We start from the raw sequence: 21180 nt of genomic DNA, 5'->3' as shown, positions 1-21180 counted from the left end.
AGCGTGGAGCCCAACACAGGGCTTGAACTCATGACCCTGAGATCAAGACCTGAGCTGAGATCAAGAGTCAGAGGCTTAACCGACTGAGCCACCCAGGCGCCCCTCTATGTTTTCATTTTTTAGATTCCAGACTTTTCTGTCCCATCTGTTGTTCTGAAAAAAGAATTTTTTTTCACAGTTTTCTATAAAAGGGGGTCCTCTGTTTCTCAGTGTAGGTAGTTTGAGACACCTCTCTTTCTTTGTTTTATTTTCCCATTTGCTTCAGTTCCTGTGTCTTTGGAATCTTTTTGTCCATCCCTTCCAAATATCTCATTTCACCCCTTCTCTGTCTATTAAATTGGAGTGGTTTCTTCAGGCTCTAAGCAAACTCATTCCTTGTCCTTTCAGCTGCTTTCCTGAATTGCCGTTGCACCCAATTCTGTTTTACTGACCACAATTGGTGCAGCTGGGATGGAGAAGGGGCAACTAAAAAAGAAATGCTAATCAGACCTTTTTATAGAGGATAGTAAACACATGCACACACACACAGCGCTCCGATTTAAGGAGAAACGTATCTTTTCTCAGTATTCCACACAACCAGGATGATAAGGTTTCCAAAATTCCCTCCAATACACGTTTCTTCCATTGACCTGGGGAGGCCAGGGGAGAGCTATGGTATGGCTGGCCTTCTCCACATTCCCTTCTTTAGGTGAGTGGTTTCAGACCGAGCTCAAACATTCAGAGGAGAAGGGCATACAGACGTGAAGGCGCACTTACCAGGTCAATGTCTATATGGAGATTGTTGGTGGAAACAGAAATGGGTGTGGGGAGGAGGCCACAGAGGCAGAAATGGGGCAGTGAGGTTTCTTGTATTTCAGTTACGGCCAGGAGTAACACAGAGAGCTCGATCAGACCTTTGCCTTGAGACCAGAGGCAGGAACCATACTCTGCGTGGGATTTTTGGTTGGTGGTAGTCTTTTGTTTTGCTTTGGTTTTTCACCTGGGGAAAAGGAAGAGCGAGTGGCAAGGCCACTGCGGATATTCTAAATCCCGTGGGGCTTAATACCAAAGGTGCTCTACTGGATTTCTTCGGGAATGTTCCCCAACCCTTAGCTAGGGAACAGAGCCAAAGTGGGAGGAAAATGGAAAGAACAAATGAGCAAACTGGAGGAAGCTTGTTAGAAAAGAACCCCAGCCTTGCAAACAAGATCTCTGCAGTTCATGTAAGGTGTGGGGGACACCGTTTACTCTCTCCGGGCTTTGGTGTCCCCATCTGCAAAACCAGCCTTACACTGATTCATCTCCAAGTACGTTCTGGCTCTACCATTCACATTATTAAACAGTATAAACAAAACTGTTCCCCTTTGTCTATTTTGCTATGGAGTCATAGAAAATAGTCCTGAAGTGGGACATAATTTATTTCAGTCATCCATCGAGCCAAAAGGACCCATCTTTGAGAGAAAAGTCCTGTTCATTTAAAATCTGAGTCGACATCAAAGTAATTCTCGTCGCCATCCAAAGCTCACTCCTCTGGAGCCCTGAGCAAGGCCCCTTTAAGGTTGGGCGTGTGTGCAAGAAACAGGCGAGTTCACGTGTGAGCCCTGCTCTCCCTCCACATCTGACACGGCAAGTGAGGAGGGTGGGGGCGAGGTGGGGGGAGGAGAGGAGGAGATGGGAACTTTCTAACGATCTTCTTTAGTTAATAGGCACAAGTTGTTAGCTTGATCTGAGAAGGCCTCTTTCCCCGTGTGCCAATTCCACCCCCACCTTTTTGTAATGGGTTTAGTTCCCACAGCTAATGTACTGCGTAATGAGGCCGGAGGGAAGCCGAATGCTCTGGAGTAATGATACGGAGCCTCCCAGGCCCTGACAAAGGACAGAGAGAGCCCGGCTGGATGGTCTCAATGACAGGGTCCAGGCTCCTTTCAGCCCTGGCGAGTGAAAGCCTCCTCCTGCCCAGGGCTTGTGTGAAGCAGAGTGTCACGGTCCAGGCCCTGGTGTAAAAAACCCCAAGAGGTCCTGGTACAGGACAAATCCCTGCCAGGCCAAGTCTGTTGGTTTTTCTAAACCTGGTCCAACCTTCCTTCACCTCTCGCCTGGTCTTCTAGTCACTCACTGGTCCAATGGCCTCTTACTCTCAGGGTGGGGTACACTTTCCCCATAGAACCCACTCTCCATAGGGTAAGAAAGACCCTTGCCCCATCCCATTGGCATTTATGAGGCTGCAGGTGAGGACATAAGGGCCACACTTTGGGCAAGCAAAAGCCCAGTAGGAAAAAGAGCCACGTTGAGAAGGCAACCCTAATTCTCTTGGTCATTTTTGATGGCTCACTTCTCTGCTCCATTGCACTTCACTCTAGTGGAATGTCACCTACTTTGTTTCGCATGCTAATACCATCCTGTGTGCCTCCATCATCCCCATCTGACCTGTGCTCTTTAACTGCTCCTTAGCCACCTCTTCATTCTCTATGGTCTCTGCTTATAATATACAATACAGACCAGGAGCTTATTCCATGTGTACTGAGTTGAAATTATTTAAATGACAAGGAACTCTGTTCCAAATATTTATGTCCTAGGAAAAAAAAAACCTGCGGATTATTATAGATTATTTCCTGAAGCCATCAAGCCAGTGGACTCTAGGCCTTCCCAAAGGGGAAGGAGGATGACGAGGAAAGGTAAGATGTCAGAATCAAAGGCAAAAACATTCAGTCTTTGGACAAATCCAACGTTTACCTGTCCACTGAAGAAAAAACTCAAAACTTCACAGCTGGAGAAGTTCAGCAAGAGACAATTGGGAAGATCAGAAGGACGTTGGTGGGAGAAGATCGGTTGTATGACCACAACCTCGATGTGTGCGTTAGAGTTTATGAAGTGAGTATAACATTGACTTCGTCTTCCCAGCATCTGTTACAGTGCCCTCTAAAATGCAGGGATGTTGTCTGGCACCTTCAAATGAGAAACACAGGCTCCTAGAGGTCAGGTTACAAGGGGGCACACTAGTAAGTGCCAGACACAGTACCCCCAGACCAGTGTTCTCACTCTGCCATGCTTCTATAAGAATTTGTCAGCATTAGGCAGAGGCTGCACACAGAGACAAGTTTGGACAGTCACGAAGGACCAGAATTGGTGAAAAGGGCTTGCTCATTGCCTCCACAAACCTATAACCTGGGGGAACCCTGGAAGCTTGAATGAGATGAAATGTGGAACAACCAAAAAGACAGGCTTTTTATGAGGTGAGTTGCAATCTTGCAGTGCTTACTGGATAACTAGTAGGACTTGTTACCAGCCATGTGTCAAGCTCTGTGGTAGGTGCTTTGTTTCCCATGGGAATTCTACGAGTTAGACATGGTGCCTGCCCTCATGGGTTTACTTTCAAGATGATGGGATTGGGACATATGAATGTCTTTAAAGACAACTGGGAAAATTTGTATTCAGTGAGCCCAAGTGGGTTCGTGAGGGAAAGTGGGGAGTTGGGGAAAGTTTCCCAGTCCTCTGGGACTGATGTTGGGTTCATATTCCTTCCACTAAATGTGCCTTGGGCACTGGACAGGGACAGACGCCTGGATTGGTACCGAGCCATGTGGCTCTGTGTTCTGGTTCAAGATGCCATTTCTCATACTCTCACTGCCAAGTCATGGATCATCTCAGGGGACTATTCTTATCTCTTGGAAGGTCCTAAGATGCATGGTCCCTCTCACTTTACCTGGAGAGGGCTGTTCCTGGCCTGTTTTTAAGTTCTCCAGAGAAGAACCTCTTTAAAATCTTTCATTTTTCTGCATTCAGACAAACATAGAACAGCTATCTCCAGCCAGGGATCAATACCACATTCCAGACCCATGGCCTCTTTGTGGTTCTATCTCAGGGCTTTTCCCTCTGCCTGGAATCCACCCCCAAGGTAATCACATGACCATTTCCCCTCCCTGCTCAGATCTCAACTCAAGTGTCACCTCCTCAGAGAGACATTCCGTTATCTAAAATAGCTATCCCTCCAGTCATTCTCTGTCTCCTTACTCTGGCTTATTTTATTTTTTTCATAGTTCTTATCACTATCTGACAGTATATCAATTTCCGGTTTGTGTATTGCCTCTACGAGAATGTAAGCTCCATTTAAGGAAAGAACCATGCTTTTGTTGACCACTGTGTCTCCAGTTCCTAGGAGGGTGACTGGCACACAGTAGGCCCTCAATGACTGTCCAAGGAATGAATGACCACAGAGCATTCCCAAAAGAACTGTCCTCCTACCCTACCCTGTGTCATCTCTTCTGCCTGAGCAGTTATTACCACCATTGCCATTACCAACCACTGTTTTATTTATTAGCGTAACAGTTAATGTTTTTACAATTATTCACTAGACTCATATAATCTTAATAATTAATTAAGTGCCTATAATACAACAGGAGTGTGCCTGGCATATAGCAATGACTTGATTCATGTTTTTTTATTCACTCTCATGACAGCCTAGATTGGATTAGCCAAGCACATCGTAATCATATGGAAGAGTGATGACCATTTGTCAGTACTCGTTAGGCACAGTGACAAGTTTTGGGCTGGGGGCTTTCACATACATTTTCTTATTTACTTCTCTCAGGAGCCCCAAGAGATAGGTCTTCTTACCCTCCAAGGTCACAGTTAGTACCTGGACTACTGGTATGCCAAACCATACTGCTGGACTAAACATTCCTGTCCTGGAAAAAAATCTTACCTTCTCAGTTACTCCCGGAATAAGCCCTGGTTTGTTCACCCGTAAAAATGAAAGACCTCTCAGGTACTTTGCAGTTGCCAGTTCTATGAGTCTATCTCCTCCATCTTGGTGTGAGCAGGATCAGCCCCTGCTCGCGTACTGAGCTTCGCCACCTGCCTCTATCTCTGCAAGATAATTTCTTCAAAAGATAACGGGTAGGGGTTCCTGGGTGGCTCAGTCGTTGGGCGTCCACCTTCGGCTCAGGTCATGATCTCAGGGTCCTGGGATCGAGCCCCACATCAGGCTCCCTGCTCCGCGGGAAGCCTGCTTCTCCCTCTCCCACTCCCCCTGCTTGTGTTTTCCCTCTCTCGCTGTTTCTTTCTCTGTCAAATAAATTAATAAAATCTTAAGAAAAAAAAAAAAGACACCCGGGTAGTCTGTCTTCTCACTTTGTACCCCTTTCTCCTTCTTAGATCATTTCCCTTCTCGGAGCAGGACATGTGATGCCCTTTGTCCTCACTGCCCCCTTCATGAAAAGGCTTTCCCCCAAGGCCCTGCTCACCTGACACGCACCCCCTCATTAAAAACGAGTGACGTCCTCTTTCAGTTGGCCTCATCATGTTCTTCCTGGTTTCGCCCAGAGCTGCTGCCAAGACTTCCCACCTTGCCTGCCTGGCAAACATAACTCTTTTATGCTAGGCCTTGGTTATCAGAAATAAAACGAGCCCCTAAGTCAATCAAGCCCAGGCAGTTGGGCTGACTTCTTCATCAGTTATCAGAGTTAGGGAATTAGGACCCAAGCCAGCCTTCCAGAACCAAAGTCTATTTACCCAAAACACCAGCACTCACTAGCAGAGTGATGCTGCCGCATGGTTTGTAAAAAAGTTTCTGGCATTACACGCGGCGAGCACAGAACACTGTTGGTTGGGAGAACAGAGGGGGTTTATGATCCACTTAAAATATTTGTGTAAGGAAAGCAGGGATTCACCACCTGTTTCCCCTTCTACTGATATCTATGACAGCTGAGGAATCTTACCCTTCATAAAAGCTTCGGCTCTGTGCCCAAACCTTCTAGCCTATTCTTTCCATTTATATGAACGTTTTCACAGAAAAGCATAAACCTCGCCTCGTCATGAGAGAGGAGAGTTCTTCCAACTTCCAGTGGGGTGACCAGTGTTTTTTGTACAGGTCTTGGCAGCTCGGCCCCAGCCTCCAGTGGAGCATGAGACGAATGTGCTGCCATGAATGCTCTTCTGCTCCCGATCTGGGGCCGTTGTTGGCATGAATGGAGGTCAAGGATGGAGTACACAGTAGGCACATCATAAGAGCTGGCACAGGAAGGAAAACCAATCTCCCCTGTCTCTCTTCAGTGCCTCTTACTCCTAAAGTACCATTAGCTTTCTCCTGGAAAGTGTCTGGATATGATGAATCCATCAACAGGTACTTGAATACTCCTTATTCCCCACCCCTCCACCCCTGCCTCTGGGGGCCAGAGTCTGGCTGGGCACTCTGGGAACACCACAGGCCAGGCTCTCCCCTGCCCCCTGAGGAGCCTGCGGGCTTTTGGAGGGGAGCACCATTGTGAAAGTAGAAAATTTTATAGCTGGAGGTGCTCTTCAAGGTTACCTGCTCCAAATCTCCTCCTTGAATAAACATGGAAACTGAGGCCTGGAGAAACAATGTGAGATATTCCAGATCACACAGCTAATTGATGGCAGGCAAGGACTAAACTAGATCTTCTAACTTCCGATGTAGTGTGCTTTTCATTATGCCATCAGAATCACTATAAAAAAAATAATTTGTTTAGCACCTGTCTTTGGACTGTGCTGCTAAACAAAGTACATTAAATAGACAGGGTGCAGGCTCCTTGCCCACAGCTTAGTATGGGAACAGAGACCTGACCACATCAATGCAGATAACTCTATTAAAGAGGACACCATGGTATGTGCACATACACTGAATCAAGGGAAACATTAAACCATGTACTGGCTTTATTGTAAGGGCTCTTGGTGGTATGACAAAGTTATAGTGAATTCCGTAAATTAGGTCAGGAACTGAGAGGCGGGAGAGTATCTGTGGTTTGGTGGGAGGTGAGAAAGGGCAAGAAGGCAGCCCACTGAGAGAAACTGGACTCAGATGACAGATTCAGCATCCACGCCAGCATCATACTTTCACTCCAAACTCCTAGACCAGATGTCCTTTAAAAACACAAAATGCTGGGAAAACAAGAAACCCAAGGAGATTCTAGAGTGACAGTTCTGGGGAGAACATCCCCAGAAGCCAGCTCACCCATCCTTGGGGTAGGGCTTCACCCATATGCACCTACAGGCTTCCAAAAAGATGTATCTACACTTTCTTAAAATCGAGAGAGGAGACTTCTGCAGCCTGTCAGCTGACACTTTCCAATGCTACCCTTAATCCTCATAGTTGGGAGCCTATATTCATTGTGCTTCATGCAATGGCCACTCCCTTTTGCTGGGGAGGTGGTGGAAGTAGAAACCTGTGCATTTTGCCCACTGCACAATCCCCCTGAGAGCTGCCCTGTATTAACTATGCACCCTCTAGCCATTTCTTCTGCAAATTATACAAACCTGCAGCTCCAAACTTTATGATCCTCCCAGATCCCTCCTCTTGCTTCACCTCCCAACAAGCCCAGAAACACTGTTTCTAAATTCACTCCTGGATACCCTTTTGCAGCCGATTCTGGATCCCTTGGAGGGCTCTTCTGATTGTCTCTGGAGCGAGGGCAATGAATTGGCCTATCTCGCTAACTGCCCTATGATTTAAGTCACTAATAGTTAAGCATCGTAATGTGATAAAGTCACCAGCTCATTTTATAGGAGGGTTTTTTTTTTTTTCTTGACAGTCCGACTTGCTTTCTAAGCATTACATTGCCCTGTCACCTTATTGTACTGAAAGCCAGAATCTTAACCAAAATTTCTGCCTCATCCTGTCTTAGCTTTCTTTCCCCTTGTGTGGTTCATTGAAGTTCACCAAAGCCACCACTTCTGCCACTGGATCAATGGTCAATTCTTAATTATCCACATGTAGAATAGCTATTCTGTGGGTCTTCATTTGCTGTTGGCTGTTGTGTGGCATGGACTAACAGAAGACAGACAATCTCCTGCAAACTATAATGAGGAAAGCAGACTTCTGCGTAGTTGAGAGCTGTACCCAGAAACTTAGAATGGCCACGGTCTGGACAGTTGGCCAACCCCAGGGACCAGGTGATGTGTGGTCAGCTCTTCGTGCCTAAGGGAGAGGAAGCTCATCTGCTCCTCTAAGAAAGCTTGGTTCTGGGGGATGATCAGCATCCTCCGTGTGCTTAGCAGGACACTGCAAATGCCTGTTGATGAACAGGCATCATTAGTTAATCCATCTGCAGGCTCTAAACACCCACCAGGGATTTGAATTCCACATACTGAAGCAGCAGCGGGGTCAGCAGCTGTCACTCAGCACCTGCCACAGGGGAACTGGCCAGATTTCAGAAAGGGTCTTCTGAGGCCAGAGATTGCAAGAAGGAGAGATTCCAGGGGCATTGGGGGGGCGGGGGGGTGACAGCTGGGGTTGAAGAAGAAGGTGCAGAGAGGAACTTGAGGGAGAAAAGGAGAAGGGAGGATGTGCAAAAAAAACAAGAAACGCTCCATGAAAAGAGGCAGAAAGAGGATAAATGGTAAAGGAGCAACCTCAAAATGAAGCCAGAGATCACCAAGGGAAGTTCTGGCAGGAAATCTCAGACTGCCTTTCCCAAAGACACCTTCCTGCTATTTTGGCCACCAGAGGGCTCCTGTATTCCAAAGATATTATGGAAAAGGGACAAATGTCTCCAATATTTCCTGCTCTCAGCATACACCTGTGAAATTAGCCATTTCTGTTTATGTATACAAAAAGTTGTCTTTGAGAGTTGGGAGATTCAATTCTAATTTCAACACTGTGTCCCTGACTCAATAGGGCCAGAAACCATCAACCTCTCTGCTCCGCTTCTTTATCTGCCGAAATGGAAAGGCTGCCTCATATCTTGTTACAACCTATAGCCAGAATCAGGTTAGGGAGAAGCAGAGGGAGAAAAAGTTTCTAGCAAGCAAGATGAGATTGCAGAAATACACATCATCTCTTTCCAACATTCATATTTAGTTAAAGACGAGAAGCCCTGTTTTGGATGTCTTATACCATCCTTGACCTGGTGAAACTCATATGTTAAGGAAAAGAATAATGCACATGTGTTTGGTAAAAGGCTCAGGCTAATGGGCCCATTCTGTCAATTTCTAACTATTTGACCTTGGCTCATACACCTAACCTCATGAGCTACAATCTTTTCCTCTATAAAATGGAAAGTTTTCTTATCTCACAGGCTGGACACAGACTTGAATGAGATAATGTCTTTGAAGAGAGTTGGCACACGGTAAAAGCTCATTATCCACTCAGTCACTCAAGTCTGCCCTACATGTGAGATCGACATTACCAAGAGTACCAATACAGTTGCAAAACTGGAACAAACTGGGCAAGCTCAGTCTGAGGAAGAGAAGGCTAAGAATGACATCCTATCTACCTTCATACATTTGAAGGACTATGATATGGAAGAGGTATTAGAACTTTTGGCACCCTAAGAAGTAGAAATGGGATCCATGGGTGGAAGTATTGGGAAATCAGATCAAGCTTGCTAGAGAATTATATGAATTGCCTAACATTAAAACTTTCCATAAATGGAGTAAGTTGTCCATGTAAAATACCAAGTTAGCTCTTATCTGGGCAGGCACGGGGTGGAGGGGGGAGTGGTGTTCAAGGAGAAGTTGGATGAGCAATGTCAGTGAAGTCGTAGTGTAATTCCTGCATCAGGCGGCAAGAGCTGGGTTATGTGACCCACAAGAGACTTTCCAACTCAGGGAATTCTAGGATTCTTTGTTCCAAACATAGGGGGAAGAGGGAAAGCATTGTTATGTCAGACTGGTTAAAAGGATGGTCCATTTTCCAACATATACACTTCCCCTGTATCATATGCTTCCTATGCATCTGGCCAGCCCTGATCTTATCTCTGGCCACAGAGTAGCTGGTGCTTAAGCCTTGGATAATTACTTCTATGCTAAGATGCTAGTCACACAGAAGACAGTTGATAGAGATCCATGGGTTTGTGTTTCTGACACAAGAGTGGCTATCCAAAGGAAGGTAGGGATGGAGGGCAAAGCTGTGAATACAGAATGAATACCTAATGAAGAAAGGGATGTAAGGTGAGTACAGTGGAGTACATGCTTCGGTCACAGTTCAAACTTCTTTAGATCAGGAACTGTGTAATCTGGGTCACTTTCCTTCCCCCTCTATCTGACACTGAAAACAATCTTCTCTCAGTCAGGGAACTCTGTCTGGACACAGGACGTTTGGAAACTCTTCATCTGTATGAGCCGCAATGCAAAACAAAATCCCATTTAGACCTTGTCTCTAAAAGGGTTAAGTGGGTTTTCATAGTTTTTCTAAGATAGAATGGACTGAGAAGGGAGAAGGTATTCCTAGCTTTTGTGGAAGAATATTGAAGGGGATCAGGGGAAGTAGTGTATCTCAGGGGTCAAAGCATGGGACGGCAATCTAGAGAAACTTGATTTTGAAACTCAACTTGATCATTAACTAGATGTGAAAATTTTAACAATATCCAAGTTTCGGTTTCTTTATCTGTAAAAGAGAGATAATAATATCTCATGGAATTTTTCCTGATTGTATGAAGTGCCCAGTATAGGGCTTGGCACATAGTGCTGTTAGACCTGGTAGGGTGCTCTTGCTATTACAGATTTAGTAGCAGTCAGGAGCAAGGGACAAAGGAACTGGAAAAGTCCCAGCTCAGATAGGAAGGATATGCAGATTCATAGAGTCAGAAGAAAGGTGTGGGTATGTTTGCCTTGAAGGTGTAACCAAGAGGCTGTTACACGTTTGAAATTATGTAAATGAACTGGTATCTGCACCATATGTACAGGGTTTGGTTTAAGTAAGGTGAGGACATGGGTGTGGACACTATGCCATCAAACGGGCACAGTGTGGGTCACCTTAAAAAGAAACAGATTGGATCATGTTGCAAGGGAGCAACATTCTCCACGTGGCTGGACTCTGGAAAGTAAATGGACCCCCATTGCATATAAGGCTGCCTGAGGAAGGGCAAGCAGAGACTCTTAGAACCAGTTCTGAAGTAATGGGTAGGTTGGAGGGTGGATGGTAGCCAGTGGCCCTCCAGTTGTTCTGAGGCTGGTGGAGGGGGAGATGTGCTTTGAGTGAATCAGTTGGGAACTAGTTATCCCCAAAGGGCTTCCCTACGCTCAGATTTGTTAAAACATTGGTGTTTCTGACCATGGGACATTATGAAATAGTCTTCTTGAGTGCTTTAAGTATAAGGCCATTACTCATGATGTCTGCCATCCTCACTGAATTCATACCTGGATGCCAGTCATAGGATATCAGATAGCTATTCACATCTGCTGGCCCAAATGCTGGCTATAGAAAGTACATAATGTGGGGTGCCTGGTGGCTCAGTCGTTAAGCATCTGCCTTCGGCTCAGGTCATGATCCCAGAGTCCTGGGATCCAGCCCTGCATCGGGCTCCCTGCTCAGCAGGAAGCCTGCTTCTCCCTCTCCCACTCCCTGCTTGTGTTCCCTTTCTCGCAGTGTCTCTCTCTGTCAAATAAATAAATAAAATCTTTTAAAAAAAGAGTACACAATGTTTCACTGGAAGAATGGAAAAATACCATGGCTTTTAAGTCACAGGATCATGATTTGTACCAGGGCCATGTGGGTCTGTGGTAGAGACTTGAAGGTATCAGATTCCAACTATTGGCCCTGTTATGTGCACTATTAGGCAAAGTGCCCTGCTAATGAAGCAGGGTACCAAATATTTCACTACTCCCCTCCATTACTCTGCAGAGCAAATATAATTACCTTTCCTCTGTTGGAGGAGGCCTTGGAGGCGATCAGTTAACTGTCTTCAAAAGTTAAGCGACTTCCTTCTCAAGAACTTGAAGTGGGAGGGAATGTGAGTCACCTGTCCTGTTTGCAAGAACTTCCTGTCTCTCTCCCTCCAGCCCACCCTCCCTGATGCAGCCTGAAGGGTCTGCCAATCCAATGGAGTTCAGACTTTTTAAACCCTGAGCCACTGTAATAAGTACATTTTATATCATGGCTCAGAACACACACACACACAAACACATTCAAATACATTGATTTCATGAAACAATACTTACGGCATGCATGTATTTTGATATTTTCTATTCCATACTATACTCGCCCATTCCATTACTGAAATGTTGTTCATGACCCGAATTTCACTATATAACCTGAAGAAGTTAGAACAGTGTTTTTCGCCACTAATCTCTTCTATTTAAAAGCCTGCAATTGGTCTCCATTTCTTACCAAATAAAGTTCAAATTCCTTAAGATGACAAAGGCCATTTATGACGGTCTTTCTCTTCCAGATCAATCAGTTCTGCCAAATTCATCCAAGCACCCTATATTCTCCACACACCTAGCACCTGACCTTCCTAGGAGACCCATGCCCCAGACAGGACTCTTCCACCTCTCTGCCTTGCTCTTGCTCCACCCTCAGCCTACACGTGCTTCTCACTGCAGAAAAAAATTCTCTCCATCTTTAAGAAGTATCCCAGATGTCACCTCCTTCGAAGACTACCCTGATCTGCCCTAGCAGAACCAAACTCCCCACTACACTCCCATATGGTCTTTAGGAAATCTCTTTTTGTAGAACATACAATGATCATTTGACCCTCCTGCTCATAGTTTAGATGTCCTTCTTTATTTTCAAATTGGTAGAAATAATTTAAAAAGAAAAAAACCATCGTTTGATAGAACTCGACACCCCAAAAACAAAAAATCCAATTAAAAATGGGCAGAAGACAGGAACAGACGTTTCTCCAGAGAAGACATCCAGATGGCCCACAGACACATGAAAAGATGCTCAACATCATTCATCATCACGGAAATGCAAATCAAAACTGCAGTGAGATATTACCTCACACCTGTCAGAATGGCTAAAATCAAAACACAAGAAACAACAAGTGTTGGTGAGGATGTAGAGAAAAAGGAACCCTCTTGCACTGTTGCTGGGAATGCAAACTGGTGCAGCCTCTGTGGAAAACAGTATGGAGGTTCCTCAAAAAGTTAAAAATAGAGCTACCCTACAATCCAGTTATTGCACTGCTGGGTATTTACCCAAAGAACACAGAAAAACTAATTCAAAGGGATATATACACCCCTATATTTATTGCAGCTTTACTTACAGTAGCCACACTATGGAAGCAACACAAGTGTCCACCCATAGGTGAATGGATAAAGAAGATGTAGTATATTATATGCTAGGGAATATTACTTGGCCATCAAAAAGATTGAAATCTTGCCATTTGCAACGACATGGAAGGAGCTAGAGAGTATAATGCTAAGCAAAATAAGTCAGTCAGAGGAAAACAAATACCATATGATTTCACTCATATGTGGAATTTAAGAGACAAAACAAACGAGCAAAGGGAAAAAAGAGAGAGACAAAGCAAGAAACAGACTCTTAACTATAGAGAACAGACTGCTGGTTTACCAGAGGGGAAGTGGGTGGAGGAACTGGGGACACTGGGGATGGGGATTAAAGAGTACACTTATCATGATGGAAAAAAAAACCAATAAAATAATAAAAAAGAAAAAACAACCTTTTGTCTTTTCCTTTCCTTTATGATTGGCCCTTGCCTTCTTTCTCTATCTTCACCCTATTCACTCCCCCACTTCGCCCCCCATCTCCATAAAGATCAGAACCCCCAAGAGAATGGGAAGATTAGAATAGAAAAAAAGGGGCATGGTCAAATTTAGTGGTGGCAAACCAATCTGGTTCTCGTTTCTCTTCCTCCACACTGGCAGTTCTGTTTCCAGGGAATGCAAGCGTGGCAAAGGCAAAACACAATCCATCTGAATCACAGGAGGTTGGAAAAGGCCAAGTGAGATGGAGAAACCAAGGCAGGGTGACAGCAGTAGCTGGCTCAGGTTGCAAAAGCAGGAGAGGAGCTGGTGGTAGGAACAGAATAAAAAATACTGATTCACAAGCCACAGCAAAACTCTGTTGCCAAACAAATGCCCTGTTGCAGTCTCAGATGGTGGGCGGTGGATGTCTTGAGTTACAACCTGTTGCTGAACTTAATGAACTCTCAGGTCATCTTTACCTATACAAAAATAACAACAGAAAGACCCCCAGTACTCTGTAGTTTTCAAAGCAATTATTCACACATTATTCCATTTAATTATGGTGTGTCAGAGCTGGAGAGGTCTTTAGGAGGTCAGTCCAATCCCCCAGGCTGCAGCAAATGAAGATTGTAAACAGGCAAGTGACTTGCCCAAGGTCACACCCCTGAGTTAGCGGCAGAGTGCAATGTTCTTATTATCGCATCATACTTTTCATGACCAAAAGAATCCAGTTCTCCAATGTTCTCCAGGATTCGGAGGGCCCTACCGTTGTCATTCTGCCTGGATTTCGAAGCCCCTCAAATGAAGGAGCGTGGTGCCTACCTTATCTTTACAAGATTCCCAGGCAGAGCCTGGACAGCCTCTCTCTCAACCCTCCTTATAATTTGCTGCCACGTGAGCTAATGTGGTCTTCACAGTACTGTATCCTTATTACCAAGAGTGCCTAAGCTATTAACTCACCAGTAACAGGTGCCAAATTGCCTCTCCTTTTGCACAAGATGTTCATTTAAAATCAAATTGCACATAAATCCCTCTGGTCCCTGCTCATTTCCCTCTGCCCTCATCCTTTTTTGGTCTTTTTTTCTCCTCAGTACTCCCAATCGTGTCTGCTGAGAGTCTCTGACATGATGTGTGGGGTGAGAAGGCTGGGGGCGGGGGTGGGGGGGTGGGGGGTGGGACTAGAAGGGCACAGGGCCACTGGGCTTCGTCTAACCCTAGCTCACAGGCTCCGGGAGGGGGCTACACGAATGGCCCGGTGGAAGCACTTGGAGAACCAGGACGCCCCTTAAGGACTCTTCTAGAACAACTCCCTCATTTTACAGATGTGGAAACTGAGGCTGGGAATACAGAAGTGACTTGCCCAAGCAATTAGGGAAACCAAGCTAGGAGAACACCCCGCCCTCCCAGACCACTTCACTTCCTCCACCTCTGCCTTTGACATTGCCAATGAGGACACGGGAGCTTAGGAGGTGGGAGATGATCTAAGATCGCCCAGCTACTAAGTGCGGGGTCCAAGAGGAGAAGCACAGAGAGATATGGGGGAGAAGCAACCAAGGGAAGGGAAGCCGGCGATCGGACGTTTCCCAGGTTAGGGCGGGTATGCCGCACAACTCCAGGGGGCACTATTCCTACTGCATTCCACGCGCCCTCTGGCCCCCGCGTGCCCTGCTGAACACAGGGACAGAGGATGCAGGGAAGAGAGGGCAGGTGTCCTGGCCCTCCTGGAAACCGGCTCCTGGGGGCCTGCCACCTCGGGGGCGCCTGCCTCACGGTGGAGGTGCCTGGCCCCCAAGCACTGCCCGCGGCCCCTTCTCTGGGGAGCCCGGAACAGGGTCCGAATGCCTTTCCCCATTCAGTGGGATTATCCCTTTTGAATTGTTTTAAAAAAAAAAAAAAGCTGCAGCTAGCGAACCCTGCCTGACAACACCGAAGGAATTTTTCCCAGGGATCGGCCGAAAGCTGACTCACATTTAAAGACTTGCCCAAAGTGGTCATGCCCCTCTGAGCAAATACCACAGGCATGTAAAACCTCGCTCCCCACGGCCTCCCGGCGGCGAGGACTCCCGGCGCGGCCGCCCGGCCCGGTCCCCGATTGGACGAGCGCCGCGCCGCTTAGCCGGGCGCAGCCAATCGGAGCGCCGCTTAGCCAGGTTGCTAGCCTGGCCGCGTCGGGGTCCGCAAGGGAGGCGCGGGCGGGTAGCTGTCACTGCTTGTTTCCTGTCCCGGGGGCGGGGGTGCAGCGGGTGGGAGGCTCTGGCTGTTTGTTTAGGCAGGTAAGGCCTGGGAGGGAAGTAAAAAGAAAGGGCTGAGCCACCTACACCGGAGGCTGCCTCAGGGCCTTTGAGCTCCAAATTTCCATTCCAGAATGTGAGCCGCCCAGAGCTGGCTGCGCGCAGCGCGAGGGGACGCCCGGCTCGCAGGCAGCTCCGGCTGGGCCCCGCCGTGTGCAGGCTGCCTCGGGGCTCCAGCACCCCAGTCAGTGCCCGGCTCCCCGCCCCCGCGCCTGCGAGCGTCAGGAACCCCAGAACCGTGACTAGGGCAAGACGGGTTGGAAGGAGGGATCGGAGGGCGGGCCTCTCACCCTGACCGCGGCGAGGTGGACGGGCGGTCCGGACTAGGTCTCTTCACACCTGCTGGTCTTGTCTTTTCTCACCTTTAACATGGGAGGTTTGGGCCGGATCACCTGTGCAGTCCTTGGCCCTGAGATTCTGGTTCTGTTCTCAGCACCAAGGGAGGAACTTCGGCTCTTTGTTCCTCAGTCCCGAGCGGTTTTCCACCTAGCAGCCGCAGAGCTTTTCTTAACGTGTGAATGGAAGCCTGAGCTGCCGCTCCCCAACAACCTTTTCAGGATCAGTTTCCCTCCCCCATCAGGTCTCATTCCCCTCAGTCTCTCCTCGACTGCTAGCAATGCCCACTGCGTGCCCCAGTTCTTTCCGACCCCAGGCCTTCGCACGTGCTGTTCCTTTGACCTGCCACCCCAACCTCTCCCTTGGCAGCTCCCAGCTCATCCTCAGGGCTCAGAATAAATGGTGCTTTCTTTGCCCTCCCTGCACCCTGATCTGCTGCTCAAGGCACCCTGTGGTTTGCCATCACAACACATATCCCAAACTGTAATTTTATAAGTTTATTTGTATTTATTTGCTTAATGTCTCCTCCGCTAGAAAGGACAGAAGCCACTTCTGTTTTGTACCTAGCATAGTGCCTGGCACTCAATAAATACTAGGTTGAATTCATTAAAAAATGTATCTTCAGGGGTAAAGAATCACTGTACTCATTTAACAGATGAGGGCTGTAGAAATGGCGACAAGTGAGGTAACTTACCTACATTCAAACAGGCAAAAATGTTCAACCTGTCTCTGGCTTTCTGCTTGTGTAGGCAATTGTACTATAAAATTACAGGCCTTCTGAGAGGTGACACATAAATGCTAGAACAGATGGGCGCTGTGGCTTTGCTTCTGCCATCCAGGACTCTTCCAGCCCAGTGAAAGTTCTGTTCGCTTACTCATTCAACAAATATTTATGGAGCACCTATTAGGAGCCCAGCAGCATGGTGGTAAACAGGAGAGTCCCCTTCAGAGCTTACTGGTGAGGATGAATCTAGACACCACAGCTCCAGGCTTGTCTACCCACGAGCAGAATCAACTCTGTCCACTTAGTAAAATATATTGGTTATCCATTCTGATATTTTGTTGATTTCAGGGTCTGTTCTGATATGAAGTAGGCTTACACTGTATGTTTCATTGGACTAAAAAATGCATTCCCAAATCTGGCAGATTTTTTTTTATTTATATTGTTTTAATTCATACTATAGTTTTGGATTCTTAATGTGGTCAGGGAGCCAACCATCATTATTTCTAAAGGAGAGAGGTGCTAAAGCAGGGAAGCATTATCCATGGCGAGAGACTTTTCTGGGTACTCTTCCCTTGGCTGTGATCTAAAAGCTGGCCTGCCATCAGCTCCATCCACCGCCCCTCCCCACAGACACATACGCACACTTGCACGCACGTGTGCCGCCTCCACCACCACCAAGGGGCTAAGTCAAAATGACATAAAGGGGAGGGGTCAAGTCCCAGCTCCCCCTTGATAGCCACGTGATCTCTGGCGAGTTACCGCCCTTCCCAGCCCCAGGCTCCTCATCTGGCCTGAATACTTTCCAGCAAGGAAACATCTATGACATGAACTGTGCCATTACTTTAGTCCGTCACTTATTCAGCATCCATTTGTTGATCATCTCTTGTGCACCAGGCACTCTGTCCAGCACTGGGGCTACAGTAAGGAGCAAAACTAGCTGTGGTCTCTGTCTGCAGAGAGCTTACGGTCCAATGCGGGAAAGACACAATTATCAATCAGTTCAATTGAACAATGGCTGATCAGACAGTCACCATACACATATAATTACAAACTGAACAGAGTGCTAATGCATGGTCACATCAGTGTGCAAAAATCCTGTGGCAGGAAGGCTCTTGCACATTCAAGGAAGCAGAGAAAGCCAGCATGGCTGCAGGGGAGAGAGGGGAGAGAGGGGGAGAAGAGGGCCACGGTGCTGCGGGGGTTTTGGCCATGATGTGAGAGCTACGGGAAGCCACTGGAGGACTTTAAGATGAGGATTATATGTTCCAGTTTTTATTTAAAAAATATTGCTTGGTGAGGCATGGGGAGAGGAAGAGACCGAGCGGAAGTGAGAGATCTGCCAGGAGGTGAGGGACGATGGGAAACGTGGTTATGGTGACAAGAGTGGAGAAGAGAAGGGTTGTCGGACTGAAGAGAATTCATCGTTGATCTATCTTTAAAACCCAGTTTCTCATTTTTTCTCCATTTTTTCCCAGAAAAACGTGCAGCATGTTAGATTAGAAAACCCAGCCCTTTTTCGTCCCCACTAACGTGGCAGCGGACGGTCTACATTCGCTTGTACCTTCTCATTCGTGTGGGCTTACGGGCACGTGCCATGGATCCTGGGGCTACGAGTCCTGTAAGGTCTGTCCATAGTGTCTCTCACTCGCCCTTCCCACGAATCAGTCATCCAACGCCCTCCTTCTGTGGGTCATTTTTCCCTGAACCGGGCTGGCAGGGCAGGGCTGGCTCCTGGTCCTTTGACGCCCTTGCGTAACCGGTGGAGGTTCAGAGCCTGCAGTGTGGACTCCTTGAGGGCAAAGCTGGTGGGGAAGGATGTGGTGAGCAGGCCATTTTTCCATTTTCACAGTAGGCCCCTTTGGACACAGACCGGTTTCACATGAATCCCGCCAGTCACAGCTTGAGACCCCCAGCCAACCTTGCCCCCTCCTGCTGATTGTTCCTGTGGGCCCTAGAAATGCCCTGACCTGTTTCACTTTCAGTTCTGGTGTGTGCGCGCGCGTGCGCGCACACACACACACACACACACACACACACACACTCATACACCTGCCTCAGGCTGTGGTGTTTCCACTGAAGAGGGAATGCATCACTTGCTCCCTGTGGTTAACCCCATAGGATATAAGCCTTGTCTACATGAGAAAATGCGCCCTTGAATATTTTGCAAGCGGCCCTCCTTGACGCAATCCAGCATTTTCATTGAACCCTTCCACTGACCTCTGAAGGGATGTGTCTCCACCTGAAAAGGCAGATCTTTAGGGAGCTCTGAGCCACAGGGCTCCTTTGGCTGGTTCTCCATGCTAGAAACCCCAGTGACTCCTCAGGGTGCCCCCCACCCCGGGGAGCAGTTAGCTTCGCACCAGAGAAAATCCCAGCTTTCCCCACCTTCGGCCGCCTCTGGCCCCTGGCCGTCCTGGGTCCCAGGAGGATCTAGGTGAGAAGATGTAGACAGCTCCGGGTGCCCAGTCATCCCTCTCGGAGCCTCTCCGCCTGTACTGTGCGTGGCGGGGCATTGTGTCCCCTTATCTATAAAGACAATGCTTGTTTGGAGCCCCGAGACTGGGATAGCAGCCACTTACCAACACTCCATGTGGGTAAACCTGGAGGTGTGGCCCGTGTCTGATGCCCAAGAGAAAGCAGGGTATCTCAGGGGTCTATCTCTGGGCTATCTACCAGTTTGTAAAGCAATTAGCAGAGTGGCCTCCCCGCCGCCCCCCCCCCCCCAGTTTCCATTCATTCTTCTTTTTTTTATTCATTCACCAGATTAAGAGGAGTTATCCAAGGGCTGGGATCCTATCATATTCATCAGTGAATTCCCACCGTTTAGCCCTGAGCCTGGCACTGGAGAGAATAGGTTCAGTGAATGAACCCATTCAGTGACCACACAGAGTGCGGGGCAAGCCCCCTGAGGATCCACAACAGGTAGGGGCCACAGGGGTGGGACGAAGATCCTTGCCTTCCAGGAACTCACAGTCTGGGTGGAGAGACAGTCATCCCACAGTGATTTATTCAGCTTAACTGTGGGTCAGGGCTGGAGTAGGCCCTGCTGGGAAATGAGTGAACAGGCCCCCAAACCAAAAATAAATGTCCCACCCCTCCTAGCACAGATGTTGGGTTTTTCTACCACCGTCATTCAAGGCCCCGAGGCTTCCTTCCTCCTCTGTGCGGGCTCTTGGATTCAGAGCTTTGCTGGCTCTTCTGCCTCCCTGGCATCCCAGGGCGTGTGTCAGGATCCTATTTTTAGGCCACTACTGGGACAGGCAGGTAGTGCTGCTTTGGTGCTGGGCTCCGGACGGACAGATCCAAGCTGCAATGCGGTCCCCGCTGCTCTCTTGCCATCTAGAGTGGCACACACACTGGTAAACCCTCCTGGGCCTCGGTTTCTCAATCTACACTGATGACCCCAAGCACCCACAATCATCTATGCCGTGCCGGGCTCTCTGCTTTAACTTCTCCCGTCTTCCGGAACCAAGGATCACCACTTTACAGAGAGGAGAGTAAGGCACAGAGGCAAGAGGAGAAATGCAACCCAGGGAAGCCGCTCTTCCAGGCCTGGCTTCGTCCGGTCACCTTGCTCCCAGCCCCTCTTTTCAAGCGCCCTCGGGGAGTGCTGCGCAAGCCAGTTGCACCCGAGCAGGGCACGTCTCCTGGCTTCACCGCCTTTCCAGAAACACGGGTCCTCTGTCTGTTTCTCCGGGCCTTGACCTCAAGTCCAAGCCCGGGACTTCAGGCGTGTCCTGACTCTCCACCCCACTGGGCTGCCACTCAGAGAAATTTCCCTGAACTCACCCTCGTCTTTCCTGGGCACGCAGCCTCAGGTCAGCGGGTCGGCGGCAGGTCCTCTGACCCGTCCCCAGCAGCACTCCCCTGTTCCAGGCCTGCCCGCGCAGTCACTCAGCCTCAATGGGCTCCTGCTGTTTTCTCATCTCCAGGCTCGCTCACGCGGCTTCCTTTACCCCTTTCATCCCTGCCCCCTCCTCGGCTCCCACATCCTGCCCTGGGGCCCTCTCCCTGGCCCCAAGAAGTCTGTCTGGGTATTGTTCTCCACTTCCAGCATTAGCATTCTCAAGGCCCACATTTGCATTTTGATGGCCCCTGTCCCAGCTAGACTGGGGTACACTTTGAAGCATATATATTTTGGAGAGGAGAGCTTTCTCCAGCACAGCGTCTAATTTTCCACTTTGATTCAAGTGCATTCTTTGGTTCGGGCCTAATTTACTGTGGGCCAAGACACATTTGAGCCAGCACCTTTAGGCTATGCTCAGGCCTAGAAGATAACCGAGGGGTTTTGCCTTGTGAGAGCTCCAGGGAACAGAAGTCTGACTTCCCACGCCTCCCGCTTCTGCTCGGAACATCAAAGCTTCCTGCAAGCTCGCATCTGCAACCAGTGTTCTTCCCTCCCAGGCTCAAGGGCCTTGGCCCCAAGCATTCCCCCGGCACAACAGCAAAGGCCACAGATTGGGG

At 48.2% G+C, this 21180-nt stretch overlaps 2 long non-coding RNA genes across 2 annotated transcripts in view; one reads left to right on the top strand and one right to left on the bottom strand.

The window, feature by feature from the left end:
* Nucleotides 1-21180, top strand: part of LOC144382337 (uncharacterized) — a 1106857-nt gene that overhangs the window by 280957 nt on the left and 804720 nt on the right. The gene's annotated exons all lie outside the window — the stretch shown is intronic.
* LOC144382110 (uncharacterized) lies at nt 17967-20620 on the bottom strand. The gene is made up of 3 exons (XR_013448523.1): nt 20506-20620; nt 19102-19242; nt 17967-18518 (listed from the first exon to the last, which is right to left on the bottom strand). It is a non-coding gene; the product is annotated as an uncharacterized LOC144382110 (long non-coding RNA).

This window comes from Halichoerus grypus, chromosome 6 (assembly GCF_964656455.1).
Source record: "Halichoerus grypus chromosome 6, mHalGry1.hap1.1, whole genome shotgun sequence".
In the NCBI taxonomy this organism is placed as follows: domain Eukaryota; kingdom Metazoa; phylum Chordata; class Mammalia; order Carnivora; family Phocidae; genus Halichoerus; species Halichoerus grypus.
This window is presented reverse-complemented; position numbering and strand designations above follow the sequence as displayed.